Genomic DNA, 19,752 nt, shown 5'->3' with positions numbered 1-19,752 from the left:
GGAAATAAGGATGAAATGGAATCTAAACCCTAAATTTATTCATCAAAAGTTCTTTTTCGTACCCACTTTTCTCTTTTCTTTCTTTTAGTGTACTTAAAAAGAAAATACAAAAAAATAAAATTAAATAATTTTCTAATCGATTTGCAAGCGTAGCAGTTGTAGTTACCCTCTTAAAATTTATTTTGATGGAAAAATTTAATCCTACAAATTTATATAAGTGTTAAATTTGACCATCAAACTTACAGTAAAGGTAGAAATTAGACCCTAAACATTTAATAATCAGATTCTCAAATTTACATATTGTAATGGTTAAATTATTTTCAAAATTGGTGTAACGGAAAATAATAGAAAAGTAGAAAAATGATCAATTTATAAAAATTTTATCTAGTTATATAAAAGAATAAAATAAATTCTAACTCAAACAAAATTTTTATTAAAAAGAACGTGTCATGTTGACAGCTCTCTAAAAGAGATGTCTTTCTCAACCTAAATTATGATAGTTCTATGGTATTTAACATTTATTCTAGTTTTTAGACATGTTATAGAGCATTAGGAACCTTCAAAAGAGGTGGGATGCATTTTAGGCTTAATTGGAGTTGTTAGCAACAAAAGAAAAAAAGCAAATGAAGCTTATTGATGAAATTAGGATAGGCGCATGGTGCTATGTATAGCGCTTCCAAATACTCACATCCAAAAATTCAAACCTCCATGAATTCAAATTTTCAAACATCCATAAAAGTTCAACATTCCAAATATTATTATTATTATTATTATTATTATTATTATTATTATTATTATTATTATATATATTAATTCGGGTTGCGTTGGGTTGACCTGAATTTTTCAACCCCCAACCTAAAAAAAATCAAAATTTCCAATCCAACCCAACCCACATTTTAAACTAACTCAACCGGTCGTCAAGGTTGTCGGATTATTTTTATACCCTTGCATAAGAGTGTAGTGTTGTGGTCTCCCATGTAGCACCATGATAACTTAGAGAAATACAAATCATTGTGTCTCTTTTCTTAGAAAAATAAGAGAAAAATAATATAAATGCATGCAAGCTTGACGAGTTCTTGACTTAATTCTTTACCATGCATCACAAGATAGATAAATTTTGAAAATACTGAACTCATGCGCTTAAACTTGAAAAATATATAGGTTTTAGGAAGAAAACAGGTGCAAGCCATCTAGCAGCCTCGCGACAGCATTCATACATCAAACTTAATGCTTGCATTGAGAAATCTGATAGTTGCATTTAGAGCTGAGATAATTTTAATTGATGCAAATCAGTGAAGATTTCGCTTGTAGATACTAACATTTTCACCTACTGACTAGAAGATGATCTCATATGCTTCAGTCTGCACTTTCTAACCTACCTAGTCAATTGACAACAACTTAACATAGGTGCAATCTAAAGAAGAGAGAAACTAGATATTCACAAAACACAATACATCATATTAGAAGAAAGGAAACAAAAGACTTGAAACTTCATCTAGAAAGACTTGAAGATAGCCACTCCACTCGACTACTTCTTGTCAAGCTTGAGCAAGCTGATCAATCTTATTTCACCACTACCGATCATCACCCTATGCCGGAAACTTAAGAAAGTTACCCAAGTATTCGCTCTTCACCTTCACATGATTTATTGTCTTTAGTTTCGTTCTTAGATTTAGTTTGCTCATTTGTAATCTTCATATGATATTTATTGAACTTCTCACTTTATCTATACATCAAGGCATGGAATCTTTCTCTCGTTACTTTATCCATTGTTTTTACTTTAGCCATGATTAGCTAAACACCATTGTTGGTTGGAAAATAACATTGTTGCTTTAAAGACTTAATCTTGAGATAAGGTTCTTATTGGTTAGTGGAAATTAAATCTCAACTTGTTTTTCTTCTAATCAACTTAAACAAGATGAAGGGAAGCATTTGAAAGAGTAATATCCTAACACACTTTCACTAAATGTGGTAGGAAGTTTCTTTAGAAATGAAGGATTTTCAAAGTTTTAATCTTCTCAAATATGCACTATAGAGATAAAAGTAGAGTGGCTAATTCATCGAGAGATGAGTTCTTAATGAAAGAGATCGAACAAAGGATCAATATCTCAAGGTTAAGTAAAAAATGGAGTGTCATTTATATTTCTCTAACCCCTCTTTACATCATAGATGTATTTGTTTTCTTACATCTTGTTAGTTGATAGACATCCCACCCAAATCATTCTTCAAAATATTTTCTTTCCTACAAGTACTACAAGAACTAACTTTTAACCTTACTTTTCTTTTAGTTGGAATCTAAAAGAAATCACATTGTTGGACCTTGGTCCTTAACAAAAAAAACTTTTTGTTAGATTTATACTTGAGATTAGCAAAGGCAAAACTTGTTTACTAATAATTTTTGTGAGTGCTATGCAAAGCAATACACCACGACACTTTGGTTGTTTGGCCTGAGACACGCACTCACACGATATCGTTGAGTTGCATAATGCTTAGTAACGCACTTCAACAAGACTACCCAACGCCATGGAGCTTTTTCGTTGTAAAAGGAGAAGGGAACTTGCCATGGATCATCTCCAATTGGCCTTAACCACTTTTCTTCTCCATTTTCTTTCATCCACATGTATTTTTCTTCCCCTGCTGTAATGTCTCAAAAATTAAGGTAATTTTGAAATTAATATCTTAATTTTATTTAAGTATGTTGAATTTATTGGGTATTATTTTGAGATAATTGATTGAGAATTGTTTGGTTTTGTGGAAATTGGAATTAATTAAATATTTGATTAGATGAATATTTAATTAATTAGAGGATGTTTGCAGTATTTTTATTGAGGACTAAGTTAAATTGTATGTTCTGTAATTTTAATTAAAATTGTGGATTTTAAGAATTTTGGTTATTATATCTATTTATATATGTATAATTATTGCGGGGAAAAAAGGAAAATAATTATATTTTTGTGTAAAAATATAGTTACTTGTGAAAAGGTAATTATTGGAGAAAGAGAATGAAGAGAGAGAGGGTTGGATTTTTGAAATTTTAAAAAATGAAAAAGGAAAAGGATTTATATTAATAATAATAATAGTATTATCATTATTACTATTGTTATAAATAAGTTAGATCTTTAGTTGCGTGTAAGTCTTTTCATCTTCTTCTTTATAAAGAAAACCCTAGCCGCCGTAAGTTACCCTTCTCCGTTGACCTCCACTGCGAAGTCCACCATCGTCCGTCGGAGTTGTCGCATGCTCATCGTCAACCATGTCGTTTTCCTTTCCATTCACAAGCCGTAATTTTCCGTCGCGTCCAACCCAGCCGAATGATATATAACTGTAGAAATACAAGTTATTGTAGTCTTTTAGGTAGAATAATGTGACCAAAATGCATAAGAAATGTGTCAAAACACGTAGCTTATGTTGTAAATTTATAAATATTTGGAAATACGCTTCACATAAACTTCCATGCCTATTTCACCATGTTTTTAGTGTCTAAATGTAGGATTATGAACAAAAAAAGAAGTTGGCGAATCGCAGAGGAATTCGTGAGAAGATTAGGTGAGAAGGCTATATTAGTAGGCGAGAAAATGTTCGCTAGAAGACAAAAGTGACAGATGGAGTTAATGTAATTTAACATGAAAGCAGCTTTTAGCACTGACATGCTCAGAAGACTAGAATTTTCACCTAAATCTGTCTATATAAAGGACTCCATAACCATCAAGAAAACAACCTGAATAGGCCAAGAAGCGTCTAAATGGACTAAACCCTAGAGAGTGGTGGGAAGGAGTAGTCTTTCTACCGTATGTAAAGTTTTTCTTCATCTTTTTCGGTCAGTCTACGAGTGAGAGCTTAAGGCTTAGTGAAGAAGATCTCATTCCCATCTTCCCCCTAACTTGTAATAGCATCCCTATTCTTTCCATTTTTGTATTTCTTTACATTATATTTATTTATATTGTACAGTGGTTGAAGGCCTATATTCTTTAATACAATGTATACTTACGCCTTTTCAATCCATTCATCTCTTTACTGTTAACCTATCTTTGTGTTATTTTTAGTTTAAATCTTATGATAAGTTCTTGATAAGAAAGTTAGCTTATATTTCTTATCGTATTAGCTGAGCTATTTTCATCACTTGGCCAGTGTATATCACCTGATGGAAAAACAACAAAAAACATGTTGCAGCGGAAATAAAGGATCATGCTTTATTCTTTATGCATCTAAACGATTTAGAAGGCAACATGCACATGTTATGTGATGGACCTAAACGAAGAGCCTAAAAGGTAAACGATGAACTTACCTTTTGTTGTTCTGAACTTCTTTTTTTATCCTTTTTTCTTCTCGGCCTTGAAATCACGAACAAGGACAACCACCAAGTTGACCTACTATGCTCAGGACCAAAAACAGAGTTGTGGGACTTGGTTTTGAGAAGTAAAACTTTTTTAGAGAAGAGATAGTGTATCGTTTAGGTGGTTTTCAGAAGAACATCATCATTTCTCATTCTATGTTTTATATGAAATCTTTATGCAAATTATTTCATATATGTTCAACATCTCATTAATCTATTAATTCTTAATGGAATTAGTGGCTTCAAATTCACAATAATTTGCCACATTTTCCACAAACAGTTAATTAATAGAATAATTAGTCAAAGGGGCATTTTGGTCATTTGACCAATTAAGTCAAAGTCAAACTTTGACTTTTCATACTCAAAAGTCAACTTTTTGACTTTTCACTATTTTTCCCGTCTTGACTAATACTAACCTCCCGAGTATAAATTCGCATTCATTTTCTTAAAATTCAAATCATATTTGAATATAAACCCGGTCGAAGTTTTGTTTCTCAAAGTTTAAAAATCAACAAGTTGACTTTTACAACTTTGAACGTTTCAAAACTTTTCAAGCTTTTAAATATGAATCTATCTTCATATTTATTTAAATCATATTTAAACACAAAGCTTAAAGTTTATTTCTACCGACTTATATCTTATATTATTTGTCGGTTTCTCTCTTTTATCTTAATTTGAACAATTCGAGTTACTTCAACATTTTGTTCTTAGTTGAATCCATATGAGCTAGTAGGGGAACCTAATGGACCTATAGATCATAGGCTCCAATGACTCGAGATTAACTGGTTAAACTCTTTTAGACCAAACTTAATCAACATTCGTTAACTAAAGAGTCACTGGTTAAACTCTTTTAGACCAAACTTAATCAACATTCGTTAACTAAAGAGTCATTCCACTAAAGACCCTTAGCTGCACTCCCCTCACTATAGATATATTTCTGTCCATCTGATATAACCATGATGAGTAAGTTGATCCTTCAAAGGTTGTTCGTAATCTCGACTGGGTCAAAATACCATTTTACCCCCAAGATTACATCTTGTTTCTTAAGACCCACTGATCCACTATTGAACAATTGGTTTAAGGTCCAGCCTATAAACCTGAATCCTTCTCGAGCCAATGAGAAGGTGGGACCCCTTGTTCAAGACTTGGATTCAGTCCTTAAGGGAACAACCTATATACTATCCCAGAAATGGGTAAGAGTGAATTCCGTCTTGCACCCTATATCCCTAGCTATCCACTCGGTCTTATCTCTGAATGGGGAGGCTTATTGGGCCAGCGATGATGAGCTGCCCTCACCTATGCAGATTTAAGAATACTACCGAATGAACAGAAGTTCATAGTTAGCCCAGGATTAAGATCAAGTTACCTAGGTCATCATAAATGAAATAGTCAGTTTATAGTTTACGGTGTTATAACAAAAAGTGACTATTTCGTGGTTCCAGTCTAATGCAAACCATTTACATAGGATGCTCCCACTCCCATGTCTCTACATGAACGATTTAGGATTACATCGTTTGTACTAACTACGAAGCGGGCCGCATCCATAGTGTTTATAAAAAATAAGGCGCCCAACCTTATTCATACACTATAGACTATTTGGGCTATTAACTTGAACTTAATCCATGTTCATGTCTTAACATAAAGTTCAAGTGTATTTGAAAAACTCAATAAAATAGCCTCGAGACCTAAATTTATTGGTTTTAAGATTATAGCATTCAATAATAAAATTTATTGAATCAAATAACAAAGTATGAGTTTTAGGACACAAATTCCAAAATCACCAACTACCCAAGGATAGGGCTAACGCGCGCAAGAAGGAGTCTGGAAACAACTCCACCTTAGCGAGATAACTTCCATCATTTGTATCCCAAAAGGAGAACATATGTGGGTATTAAGCGCCAAGAGGTTGCCACCCTTAAATGTGAAGCTCTATAAGTCTTATAAGTGAAGCATTCTAGATATAACTTATTTAATGCGGCTTGGTCATTTGGATCTCAAAAGGTGATCATGTGTGGCGTTTAACGACTCCAAGAGGAGTGCGTCTTAATCATAAGTACGTTAACTAAGCTATGTAGCATCAAAGGTCTTTGATTGCTTAATCGCCTAGTAATGCATGGATTTCCTTCACTCCTTTCTTTTGTGAAAGTTAGTTTCCAATTCCATCTTGCATCTACCTTAACCCCCTTTACAGATTCTGTAGTGTAGATAAGTAGATATAGTTTAAACTTACATTCATTACATTGTATAGTTATTCTTTTATACTGCCTAAACGCTTAGTGGACCTTAGAACTAAGTTCTAATATCCACTCCATGTGTTCGACTATGGATCACTCATATAAACCTATTATTTTGCTTACACTTGGGCAAGCAATAGGAAAACTTGTACACGACAAGGACTTAGAAACACGTAATAAAGAAATTCATAAGGAGCATTTTGTATGAAATGCTCTAGAATCAATGACACATTATGAAGAATGAAATATAGAGTTTACACCCAACTAACTCCGAAACACGAATTTAACAAGCACTGAGCCCAGCTTCCTTCGCACGTCGGTTCTCTTCGCTTTGTGCATCTCGAGCTGAACGTTTCCATTCGAGCCTCCTCATCCCGTGCTGACGTCCTTCGATGGAGTTTACCTAGTCATGTTGGATTTTGCCTTGCTTTAGTCTGTGTCGGGTTCATTCTTCTACTTCTAGTTTTGACTGAGCTAACCTTTCTCTTCATTCTGAGTCGATCAAATTGCACTCCTCCTTTACCCGAGCCACCACTTTTGCCTAGCCAAGTCGTGTGCCTTCTACCCTTTTTCTCAGCCATTTAAGCCACTTTTGGTGAATCTTGGTGAGTTTTTATTAGGTTTTGGGTATACCCATCAAATATTTACTTTCTTGGTTCGAAAATAAATTTATTTTTTTATCTAACTTGGAGCTTTTCCTTGAAGGTTTAATTCGTTAAATTTTTAGAGAATTAATCTGTGCATTTTTTCCATTAAGGTTAAGTTTGTTTCAACCTTAACTTTGGGTAAATTAATTTGGAAGAATTTTCGAGACAGTAGCTAATTGTTAATTTTATTACATAAATTATTGAATTTCCCTCTTACTATTTAGGAATGACCCAATTGGAAAATGTTGACTGTCAGCTAGAGAATAAATGTTTTGCTAATCTCTCAAGTAAAAGATTCTATTATTGGACCTTCGAACTAAATTAAGAAACCGCATGTATTTACTGAGTATGCGTTGTTAAATGGTTGAAATGCATAGTTGAGTTGTGTAGTTACTGGTTGGTGTTATATGAGTATCCATGTTTTATGGTTGTATGTTTAGTGTTTCATGCCATAATTATAACTGTTACATGCTTTTGGACTACGGTGTTTGTTGCCTTTGGCTATTAGGCTTTGTACCCTACTCTGTACTATGTTCCTACAAAGTCACTCACACGACTAGGGGTGTTCCTATGATTAAGGGTGTACCTATGGATCATATGCACGATTAAAATTGTGTACCTCCTGATCATTCGCACGTTAGGAGTGTTCCTATGGTACTACTCACTCAGGTGTGCTCCATTGGACACATGACATAATTATTACTTTATGGTATCTCTTAATAGGTAATTAGCAGATCGCCTACTAGGACCAATAGTGGGTCCCTTACTGGATATGTTTTTATATACTCACTCTTTTTCTATGTTTAATATTTTAAGCAAGGTAAGGATCTGGAAAGCTGGCGAGCGATAAGAAGGGTCCGTGATCTGCCATATAGAGACTTATTCTGCTTCCGCTTTTTCTTCATTAGTTTTTCAGTAATTTGATTTGAGACATTTTATTTAAATTTTTACCTCATATGTTTATCTTTATTTTCTTTAAAATTGTTAAAACCCACTGGTCATGTTTTCACAGTATTTTTACTGACTTTGTCAATTTTATGTTTTATTGACATATACTTGATATTATTTTAATAAGAATTTAGTTTTTCTCTTTTCAAGAAAGTGTCAAATGTAATTTATATTTTGAGTAGTGACATCACTTAGTTTAAAAGTTTGAGTTGTTCCCATATGATTGATTGGGAAATGCAAATATCGATCTTCTCTATCTTGATGGGGAGGTAAGGTCCTAGTTTTCTAGTTTAGGGATTTTGAACATGTAAACTTTTGGAGATTTATCTTATTGTAATTTTCATATCTTATTTATAGTTCTCTCTATTTTGAATTGCTTAATGATTCTATCTTCTCTTGATTGTCTCACAAACTACTTGAGGATTTGTGATTGAATGCTTTTCAGTTTAACTTGAAATATGTGAGATGAAATTATAAGTTAATTTCATAGAAGTGAAAAGTTAGTTAGACTTATAATTTGTTGGATATAATGAATAAAATTGCATTAATGATTTAGAGGGAATTTATATTAAAATATTTTATTAGATTGTAGAAATTAGAAGTGCAACTTTACTCAGTTGGGATAGGCATAGACAAGAAGCTTAACTTACATTCCGACATTTCAATGAACAAAATTACATTAATTCCTTCCAACTCTCTAAGCGACAATGTCTTGGTTAATCATATTTCTTTTCCTTTATTTTCTTGCAATTTACTCTTATCCATATCTTTTCCATACCACCCCCACCCATTTAACACGTCAACTAAAAATGAGCTTCAAGGAAATTGACATGGTTGTCAAAGAAGAGTTCTTCTAATTAATTTTAAGTAAAGTTTCTTTTGCTTTGATTTGTTTCTTTTTTCTTGTGTCAATTTTAGCATGTTAGGATTCCATAAATCACTTTTGGATGTTAAAGGCCAATTAACAGGTTCTGATGACGAGATGAGCAAATCAAGCACTGATACACACCTAAAATGTGTGTATTTAGCCTTATATTTAACATTGTTTTATAAGATTTAATGTGCTTGCTAGTGTATTTCAGGATATTTCATTGAAATTAAGTGCTGAAAATCAAAAGAATCAAATGGAGCCAAAACTAACTCAAAACCATTGAGAAAAGTGAAGAAAATGTGAAAAAACCTAAAAGAAGGGTGCGTCGTGGTGCTAGGTCGGCCTTACCTCGATGCTTTTTCCAGAACCAAAGTGATGCAGACAGAGAAGCGTCTTCGTGGTACCAAAAGAGTGTTGCTACATCAAACAAGAAGCGTTGTGATGTAGAGCAAAGTGCAACACTATGTTGTGATAAAGGATAGAAGTGTTGCAACGCACCAAAAAGTATTGTGGCGCCTATTTTCCTAAATAAAAATATATATATTTTTGGAAGTTCTTGTGACCAAGTTTGCTTGCCCTATTTATCTGGTTCCTCTTCAACACTCAAATCATGAAATTCAACACATAATTTAGACCTAAAAGAGTGTTTTTTGCCCAAAAGGCCTATCGTTGGGTATCATTATAAGGCGGCGCAAAGGAGCTGGTCTCGCCTGCTGCATTAGAGGCGACAACTTTGCCTCTACGAATATAGGTCATCAACACGCTCCTTGGAATTGACTTGGGTAAGTGGCCTGGTAGTACTTGTGGCCGCAATAACTACGTTGTCCTCGAAAAATTTTAACTATCAGTTAAGGAATAAACTTTTTGCTAATCTCTTAGGTAAGAGATTCTACTACTGGACCTTCAAGCTAAATTGAGAAACCACATGTATTTATTGTGTATGCATTGTTAATGGCTAAAATGCATAGTTGAGTTGTGTAGTTGCTGATTGATGTTATATGATTTTGCATGTCTTATGGCTGTATGTTTGGTGTTTCGTGCCATGATTATGATTATTACATGCTTTTGGACTATGGTATTTGTTGACTTTGGCTATTAGGCTTTGTACCTCACCTATACTATGTTCCCATGGGTCACTCGCACGAACAATTTCTTATACTCTTCGACTCCAGTTTTGTCTATTACAACTAAGGGGGAATGAGATTTGGATTCTTTGCAACTCTCCTCTAAGCCCTCACCTAAAGTAGAGAAGAGAGGGTAGGGATGAAGTCAAGTTCGTTTTCCACCAAATTCGCATACACCTAAGTGAAAGAGATGGCTTTGCATTTATAGGCGAGAGCTTATGGGACTTAACATAGTCTGGGTGTCATTAATTCTCTAACATTATTGCGGGGCACCACAGATGTCCTTTTGTCTTTTCCTTAACATCCACGTCAACCACTTTTGTCTTCTAGTGTTGTAAATCATCTAGCATCATTCTTTTTATCGCTTGGTTGGTTGACATGCCCACGATTGTTTTTTGATTTGACAATGCTAGAAACTTGCGTTAAGACATGAAAAATGTGTTAAACAACTCTTTTACCCTTTTGATTCTTGCAACATGTGATTATCCTATTTTACCTACTTTGCTACGCGTTTTCTTTCTTTATTTGGTGTCAATGCTTCATTATTATACCTAAAAGGCTATAATAACTAGTATGTTGACAAGTTATCACGCCACCAAATTTAGAGTAATTTTTGTTCTTAAGCAACTCCATGGTCAATTAGATTCACTTTCTTTTGGTGATCTTGCTAAATAAACTTTTCATTTTGCATTTTTATTCTAACTCACATTCTGAGCATCTCATTCTCTCATCACATACTATCTAAATACTTACAAAAATATTTCTAACTTCTAAAAGCGACATGCTTAAGTCCCAAAAAATGAAATGGTGATTACCTTTCAAGCAAAAAGTTCACTTGTCTGACAAATAGTGTTCTAAGACACCTCAAGAAATTAGGACATGAGACATATTCTCTATGACTCAGTTATAGGCAGCTTAACGTTTACTATGCTTTGTACTAGGCAAGACCTTTTTTTTTTTAATCCAGTGGGAATAGTCAGTAGGTATGAATCCAACTCAGGGTTAGACTACTAGACAACGATTAAGATTACCTCAAGTATCATGGAAGAACAAGGGACTACATTCTAGTGTCTAAGACTAAGATTTGATTCTTACTTGAGACAATGATTCTTATTTCCAAACTAACAAGGATTTCAAAAAATCCACGTTAGGATTAGTGTGCACCTTGAATGGAAGAGCTATAGTATGGAGTAGCGTCAAGCAAAGATCCATTGTAGACTCCACTTTGGAGGTTGAGTATGTCATTGCTTGCAAAGCAACAAAAAAGTAGTTTGACTCAGGAAATTCCTACATGATTTGGAGTTGTTCCAAACATGAACTTATCCATCATTCTTTAGTGTAACAATAATGAGGCAGTAGCCAATTCAAAAGAACCTTGCAACCACAAATAGAAAGAACACATGGAAAGGAAGTATATCTGTAACGCCCCCTAAATTAAGATAATTTTGGAGTTAATTATCGTAGTTTTGTTTAATTAGATTTGATTTATTGGGCGTTATTTTTTAATTCATTTAATAAGAATTATTTGATATTGTGAGGATTGAAATTAATTAAATATTTGTTGGATGAATATTTAATTAATTAGAGATTTTGGCATGTGGTGTTTGTTCAGATTTTGATTAAATGGTAGGTTAAGAGGATTAAGTAAAGTTGTGGGTTTTTGGTGTTGTTGAAATTGAATTAAATTAAATAATTATGGATGTTATTTAATTAAATTGTATTGGAGAAATTTTGTTGGAGATTTGATAATTATATGTATATGTGGAAATATATATATATATATATATATATATATATATATATATATATATATATATATATATATATCATTATTATGGGAAAGGAAAAGATAATTATATTTGTTGAAATATAACTATTTAAGGAAAAGATAATTTGATTTTAGAGAAAAGATATTTATTTAGGGAGAAAAAGGAAAATAATTATATTTTGGGAAAATATAATTATTTATAAAAGGATATTTATTTTCGAGAAAAATAAATAATAATTAATTATGTTCCATTGAAGAAAGATAAATAATAATTAATTATTGTAGAAGATAATTAATTATTTTGAAGAAAGATAAATAATAATTAATTATGGTAGAAGATAATTAATTATGGTAGAAGATAATTAATTATTTTGAAGAAAGATAAATAATAATTAATTATTGTGGAAGGCAATTAATTATTTTAGAGAAAAATAAATAATAATTAATTATTGTGGAAGATAATTTAAGTTGGGGTCTTTTCAAAAATATAAAAAAGTGGCAAAGTATTTACATTGTATAGAACAATTCTAAAATGGAAAAAGCTTAGAGGCTCACTGTGTAAAATACCAAAAATGCCCCGTGAACAATGCGCGTAATATATTTAGCAACGCGATTTGATACACGATCGTTTAATTAATTGAGTACACAATCGTTTAGATTTGTCTACACACTAAATCTAAATCATTTTTTTTCAAAATTTGGTATACGATCATTTAGATTTGGCTACACGATCGTTTAGATTTGGCTACGCGATCGTTTAGATTTGGGGTTCCAAATCTAAAAAAAAAAAAATTCAAAATTTTGGTATAGATCGTTTAGATTTAGGGTTCCAAATCTATTTTTTTTTTCAAAAATTGGTATACGATCGTTTAGATTTGGCTACACAATCGTTTAGATCTGCTTCATTTATATTTGGCTACCCCAAATCTAAACGATTTTTTGTTTTCAAATTTTGGTATAAACGATTTTTTTAATATTTTTTATACACGATCTTTTAGTTTTGGTTACTCTAATTTAAATGCCTAACCAATTTTTTCAAGATTCTTTATACACTATCTGTTTAAAAAAGAAGAGAAAAAAAACGATACAACACATGCAGTGAAAAAAAAAAGAAAAAGAAGAAACAGGAAGATAGACATGTCTAAAAAAAGAGAGAAAACAAGAATGACGATAAAAAGAAATAGATTTTGTTACCCAAATCTAAAAAAAAAATGGAAGAAATCGCATGAAGATTACAAAGGAAGACGATAAAAAATCGCAGAGAGGAGAAAAGGATGGAAGCGCAAATTTGGAATATTTAAAAATGGCTAAATTTACGGGCTTTGTTACACACGTCGTAAATATTTCAATCGTTTATTATATTTAGGAAAGTTTCCCTAATTATTTTAGAGAAAGATAATGAAAATAAAGATATATGTATATTTTGGTATTATATATATATCCTAAAGGAAATAATAATAATAAATATTATTGTTATTATTTGGGTTTATAAATAGCATTCAAATGCTTAAGTTGAAAAGAAAAGGAAAAAAAAAGAAAAAGGTTTTTCATTTTCACTAAGATAACCTTCTATCGCCACCGCCTCACCAGTTTTAGTTAGGGGCTCTTGCAGGTATATCACATTTAATTTAATAAATTAAGTATATAGCACACAATCTTTTAAGTTTGCAAACATGGAAAATTAAAGCCCAGCCCACGTTTAAAATTTGTAAAAACAAAATTACCCAATGTAATTCCCTTCCGTGCAATTTCCCTTCCCGTGCTCCCTCCCGTGGAATTTCCCTTTCCGTGCTCCCTTCCGTGGAATTTCCCTTTCATCCCCAAAATTTAGGGTTTCGCTTCAAATCGGACAGAAAAAAAAATTCAATCGGACGAAGAAGAAAACGAACAGACTTCGGACGAAGAAGAAAACGAACAGATTTCGGACGAACTTGTTATTTTCTTTCTCCCCTTCACGTTTAACAAACTTCGGCAACATCTTGTTGATACACTCGAGAACTTCAGTCGAAAAATGGCAAGGTATTTCATATTCTACACTTTACAGGAACCATTGTTTGATTTTTTTCTAAGTTATACACTTGAAACATCCTGTTGATACACTTGAGAACTTCAGTCGAAAAATGGCAAGGTATCTTTTATTTCTTTTTTTAGTATTTTATATTTTTGTTGAATACAAACAATTTGGAACTAATATTTTATATATTTTTATGGTATACAAACAAAACAGGGAAAAGATTGGAAAAGTTAAAACGAAAAAAAAAATTTGAGAAGGGTGAAGAAAGTTCAAAGAGTAGAAAAGGACAAAGAAAGAATAAAGGATCATTGAAGAAAGAGGTAATTACTGATATCAATATCTATTGTTGATACACCAATATATGTTGTTGATACACTTGTTATGATGTACTTATACACTTGTTATGATATGCTGATACACTTGATATTTTGTTGATAATACATTGATTTGTATATTAAACAGGTTAATGCTGAAGAGAACCTTGCAAACAAAGTTCATTACTATTCAAAGTTGACAATAATAGAGTCAATTGTCAAAAAGTTGTCCAAAGAGCAAATGCAAATGCTTAGGAAGGGTCCATTTGGGCACCTTCTTGATATTCAAATCAAAAAGTGTCCTGGACAATTGTTAGTTCATTTGATTAGAAGACTGTCTAAGCAATCAACTGACAACACTTTGATTTTCAATCTAGAGGGTAATATAGTAAAATTTGGATTGAGAGAATTTCATTTAATAAGCGGATTGAATTGTCAACCATTCCCACAATCCACAACTTCAAATATCAAGGAGGAATTCAACTTCAAACTTCCCATTTAATAGCTTTAGTAATATTGATATATTAGACAGAAACAAAATTATTGCAGCCTTTAGTATAGCACAACTTAGTGACCAACACATGGTTAAATTAGCAAATCTTCTTATTTTAGACTGTTTCATCAACTGCAAACAACTCCATAATGTAGTAAATTGGAAACACCTTAAAATGATAGATGATGAGGAAACTTTGCTAAACTTTCCATGGGGTAGGTTGTCTTTTAACTTAACTGTTGAATATATGAGAAAGCTGCAGAAGACTTGACCGTCAATTTCTCACTACAAGGATTTCCACACGTTTTAGTTTGTTGGGCACTAGAAATCATCCCAAAGCTTTCTGAAAGTCCAAATGGGATAGCCACAAGAATTGGACAATGAAGCCCAAGAATCATAAATTGGAAATTAGAACAGCAACCTGTTTGGACATATCTGCAACGGAATTACTTCAAGTCAAATGATGTAAGTTCTTTTTCTTCTACAACCTAATCAGTTATATACTACATTGTAGGTATATCACTTTGTTTATGTACCTAGTTAACTTCATATGAAGTGTATCAACTGTATAACTTTTATTTTAAAAATACAGTTTACAGTTATCCCTTTCACTCCAACTAGCGATGAACTAACCTCTCCAAACTTTCAATTCTTCCTAAATGACGCACCAAATGAAGTTGAGAAAGAACAAAGTGAAGAAACAGAAGATGAGAATGACAAAGGTGATGAGGAAGAAATTGTAAATGATGAGACAAAAAAATCATTGAGAAAAGAAATTCAAGAAGTGAAGAATGACTTGAAAAGCTTGAAGAATACTGTAGAAAATGGACAAAATGAAGTATTGAAATTGTTAAATAATATAATCACCATAATCAATGAAAGAATGCCAACAGAAAAATAATCACAAGGATCGTACCATGAAAATCATGCTCCAACTTTAAGTTTGCAACGTCTTGAGGAAAGAATGAATATTCATAACTTGGATGATGAAGAGGTAAATATATTATTTTTCTTTTGAATTGAGTTAAATTTATTGTTGTTTGAGGTATATCAACGTACCAATATAACATACAACTTATATAAATCATACTGATATACATCATTTGTTGATACTGATATACTGATATTACAGATTAATGAAGAAGAAATTGAACAAGAACAGAATGCAGAAGAACTGGAGCAAGCAATCAAGAATATTGATAAGTTCATCAACAATGTAATATACATTTAGTTTACCTGCAATAATTTTATTTTTCTTATGGATATTAATTATTCAATTTACTTATACATTTTCATAAATCCTAAAAGAATCAAGAAGATGCCAAAAAAAATGAGGAAGAAATAGAGAATCAAGAAGTTAATGCAGAAGATCAACCAATGAATCCAGAAAATGAAGACAAAAATGTAAGTAACTTATAATATACTTTCATTGAACAATAAGGTCTATCATTTTATTGTTACGCTTGTTTTAATAAAATTTTCTACTTATTTATTAAAGAATGAAAAAGACAATGAAGAAAAGCAAATGAATGAAGTTTCAAAAGAAGCACATCACCCAACCGTAAGTAATTTAGTGTACGTCTTGATACATTTTGATAAAATATATAATATTAGATATATCATCTGACTTATTCACATATTTCATACTTTTCATTTAAAGATTGGAGAATCTAAAGAACAGCCAAATGAAAGAGAGTTAGATGGAAAGGAGTTAATGGAAACAAGCCTCAAATTAGTTGAAGACATCCTCAAAATTCGAGAGGTTATAACTTTTCTAAACTTAAGCTTATTGACTGATACACCTTATTATTCTATGTACATAAACTTGCTGATACATGTTGATTTATTATTATACATTGGATTTGGGTGATAACATAGGAAAAACACCAACAAAATGAAGAAGGGAGGACAAAGGGAAAGAACGATAAAGGAAAACAAGTGGTAAAATCATTTTTAAACTATAATATTTTTAAAATTTTAATTTTCTTTTGTAAAATACTAATAAATAAAATTGTATATTTTTAGGCTACTCAAAATAGAGTACTTACAAGGAAAGCTTCACAACTTGCTGCCAATGATGAAAAGTGTAAAGTGCAACATGTGCAACATGTGCAACATGAGCAGCCGAAAAGGAAATTGAAACCCACACCAAAAGCTATTGATTTGGAATTGGCCCAAAAGCATAAATCTCCCAAAAAGGGAAAAAAGTCAAATGTTGCATTTGAACCACCAAGTTTTGATTTGCTACCTTGATAAACTTTTCTTTTGGGATATGTTTTCACATGTGATATACTTTATCTCAAATCACATAGGTGTTTTTCGTATGTAATATACTTCATCTTGAATCACATAAGTACTTTTCGTATATGATATACCTTATCTTAAATCACATAGGTATCTTTGGTATTTTATGTACCTTATCTTGTTTTGGTATCTTTGCGTTTGAAGTATCTTATATTGCATATATCACTTAGAAAAAGAATGTTTCTTTGATGTTGATAGACTTTATCTTGGGTATATCACAGGTGTATTGGACTTTAAATACCTTATATCAAGTGTATCAATTAAGAACAAAAATAAAAAAAATGAAGTAGAGAAGAAAATATTCAAAAATAAATTGTTCAAATAATACATCACTGATAATTGCTAAATTTCAAAATAAGTAAATTGTTCAAATAATTGCTAAATTTCAAAACAATTAAATTGTTCAAATAGGTTCAAATCTACAAGTTCTAATATTATGATCGGCTCTCTTACAACGACTACATTTTGAGCTCTTTGAAACTTCACCAATAGAAGGAATCCTTCTTTTTCGAGGCCTTCCTGCTGGACGTCTAAATACTGGAGGCAATATATTGTCGTTCACCTCCACAACACTCCAATCAGTATGGTTACCAATCGGACGAACTAAACCACCATAAGTTGCAGACAATACAGTAGCATAGTAATACTATAAAACGAATGCATAAGGATTCAAATTAAGACTACGAATGACAATAAGATCATGAGCACATGGAATTTCTTCTAGATCCCAAAAAAGGCAACTGCAGCTATTACAGTTCAACTTTACTAAAAAATTCTTGCCTCCATCAACTACTTGAAATTCAACTTCACTCACAGGATTCACCGGAACACAAAAAATTATGGTATATCATCAGTGTATTAACTAATCATTACACTTCAATACAGTATATCGATAATTGACTATTATAAACAAATATCTAAAACATAACACTTACAATGAAGCTTCTTGATTCATCAACTAGCTTTCTTATTAGTCCTTCAGCCCAAGAACTCAAAACACTTTTTAAACATAAGGCTGCTTTTCTTCTCTCATAAAACCACCGTTGAAGAAACTCTCTAATGGCCTCAAGAAAGGATGCAACCGGCAAGTCTCTATCAATCTTCAACTTAGAATTCAAGCTTTCACAAATATTCGTTGTCATTATTTGATATCTTCTTTTTCTAGAGTATGCGCGTGACCATCTCTCAAAACCAACTTTCATAAGATATCCTCTAATAGATGGGTATATCGACTCCATCCATCTCATATATAACTCGAAATCATCTATTGTATACGAGTATGCACATTGACGAAAAAGCTTTTCAATTAAAGAGTCATTAAATGACAACTTCACACTTTTTAAAAGATGTTCTACACAAACGCAGTATTGTACCGTTGGAAACACGTCTAAAACACCCTTTGGAATACTTATATGTCTATCAGAAATAATAACCAATCCCTCTCGATCTCCAAAAGAAAGTTTTAATTGTTCAAAAAACCATTTCCAAGAAGCATCATTCTCCGAATCTACTATACTAAATGCAAGAGGGAAAATTTTACTATTACCATCCATAGTTGCTGCAGTTAACAATGTTCCACCATACTTACACTTTAAAAATGTTCCATCAACAACTATATTTGGTCTATAATATCTCCAACCTTCGATTGATGATGCAATAGCCATAAAACAATATTTGAAATGGCCATTTGGATCTATTTCGTATGCAGTAAATGAACCTACAAAAAGGGAACAAAATAGAATAATCAATTTAATAAATGCACTAGATAGTAAAACATATAATTAGCATTGTGTACATCATACAATAAGTATACTTCATAATAGGTATATCAGTAAACTGATATAAAACACTAAATAGTAAAACATATAATCAGTATTGCATACATCATACAACAAGTATACTTCATAATAGGTATATCAGTAAACTAATATAAAACACTAAACACTAAACTGGTATACAACAACTAGTAAGTATACCAGCTATACAAGTAAAATAATGAATGAAAAATAGTAATAGTATAAAACGAAATAAATTGAACAATATAACAATTGATAAAAAAAAAACCTGGATTTATTTCTTTTAGCATTGAGAAGAACTTTGGAATCAAAGCATAAGAATCATCGGCATCTCCTTTCAACAACTTCATAACAGATTCTTTTGCTCTCCAAGCCTTATAATAACTAACAGAAACTCCATAATTCATACGCATATGATGGATGATATCTTTTGGTGTTGAATGAGAATAACTATACCTCAAATAATCAATCATACAATGACTAACAAATTCTGAAGATGCTTGCTTATGAGAAGAATGAACAATCATTGAGCAACTATGATCACTAACGTATTTTCGAATCATCCATAATTCACTTCTTTTATAACGCGATGCTCAAACAAACCAAAGACAACCATCTTCATTACATCTCAACTCAATTGATCTTGAATTAAATCTCAATGTCTTAAATTCAAAATTACTCTTGACAGCTATAAAGCGAAATGACTTCAGCAAAATTTCTTTACTGCAAAACAAATCCTTCTCCTTAAAAGTCAACCCATCCTTACTATTAGTAATATCAACATCTCTAAAAATTACTAATTCATCTCCCAAATCAACCTCAACTATGGAAGAAGAACAAGAAGAACCAACTGAAACATCCAAAACTGTATTTACAGAATGAGCAACTAAAGGATATTGGGTAGAT

The sequence above is a fragment of the Cucumis melo genome, chromosome 5, assembly GCF_025177605.1.
Source record: "Cucumis melo cultivar AY chromosome 5, USDA_Cmelo_AY_1.0, whole genome shotgun sequence".
Lineage (NCBI taxonomy): Eukaryota > Viridiplantae > Streptophyta > Magnoliopsida > Cucurbitales > Cucurbitaceae > Cucumis > Cucumis melo.
This window is presented reverse-complemented; position numbering follows the sequence as displayed.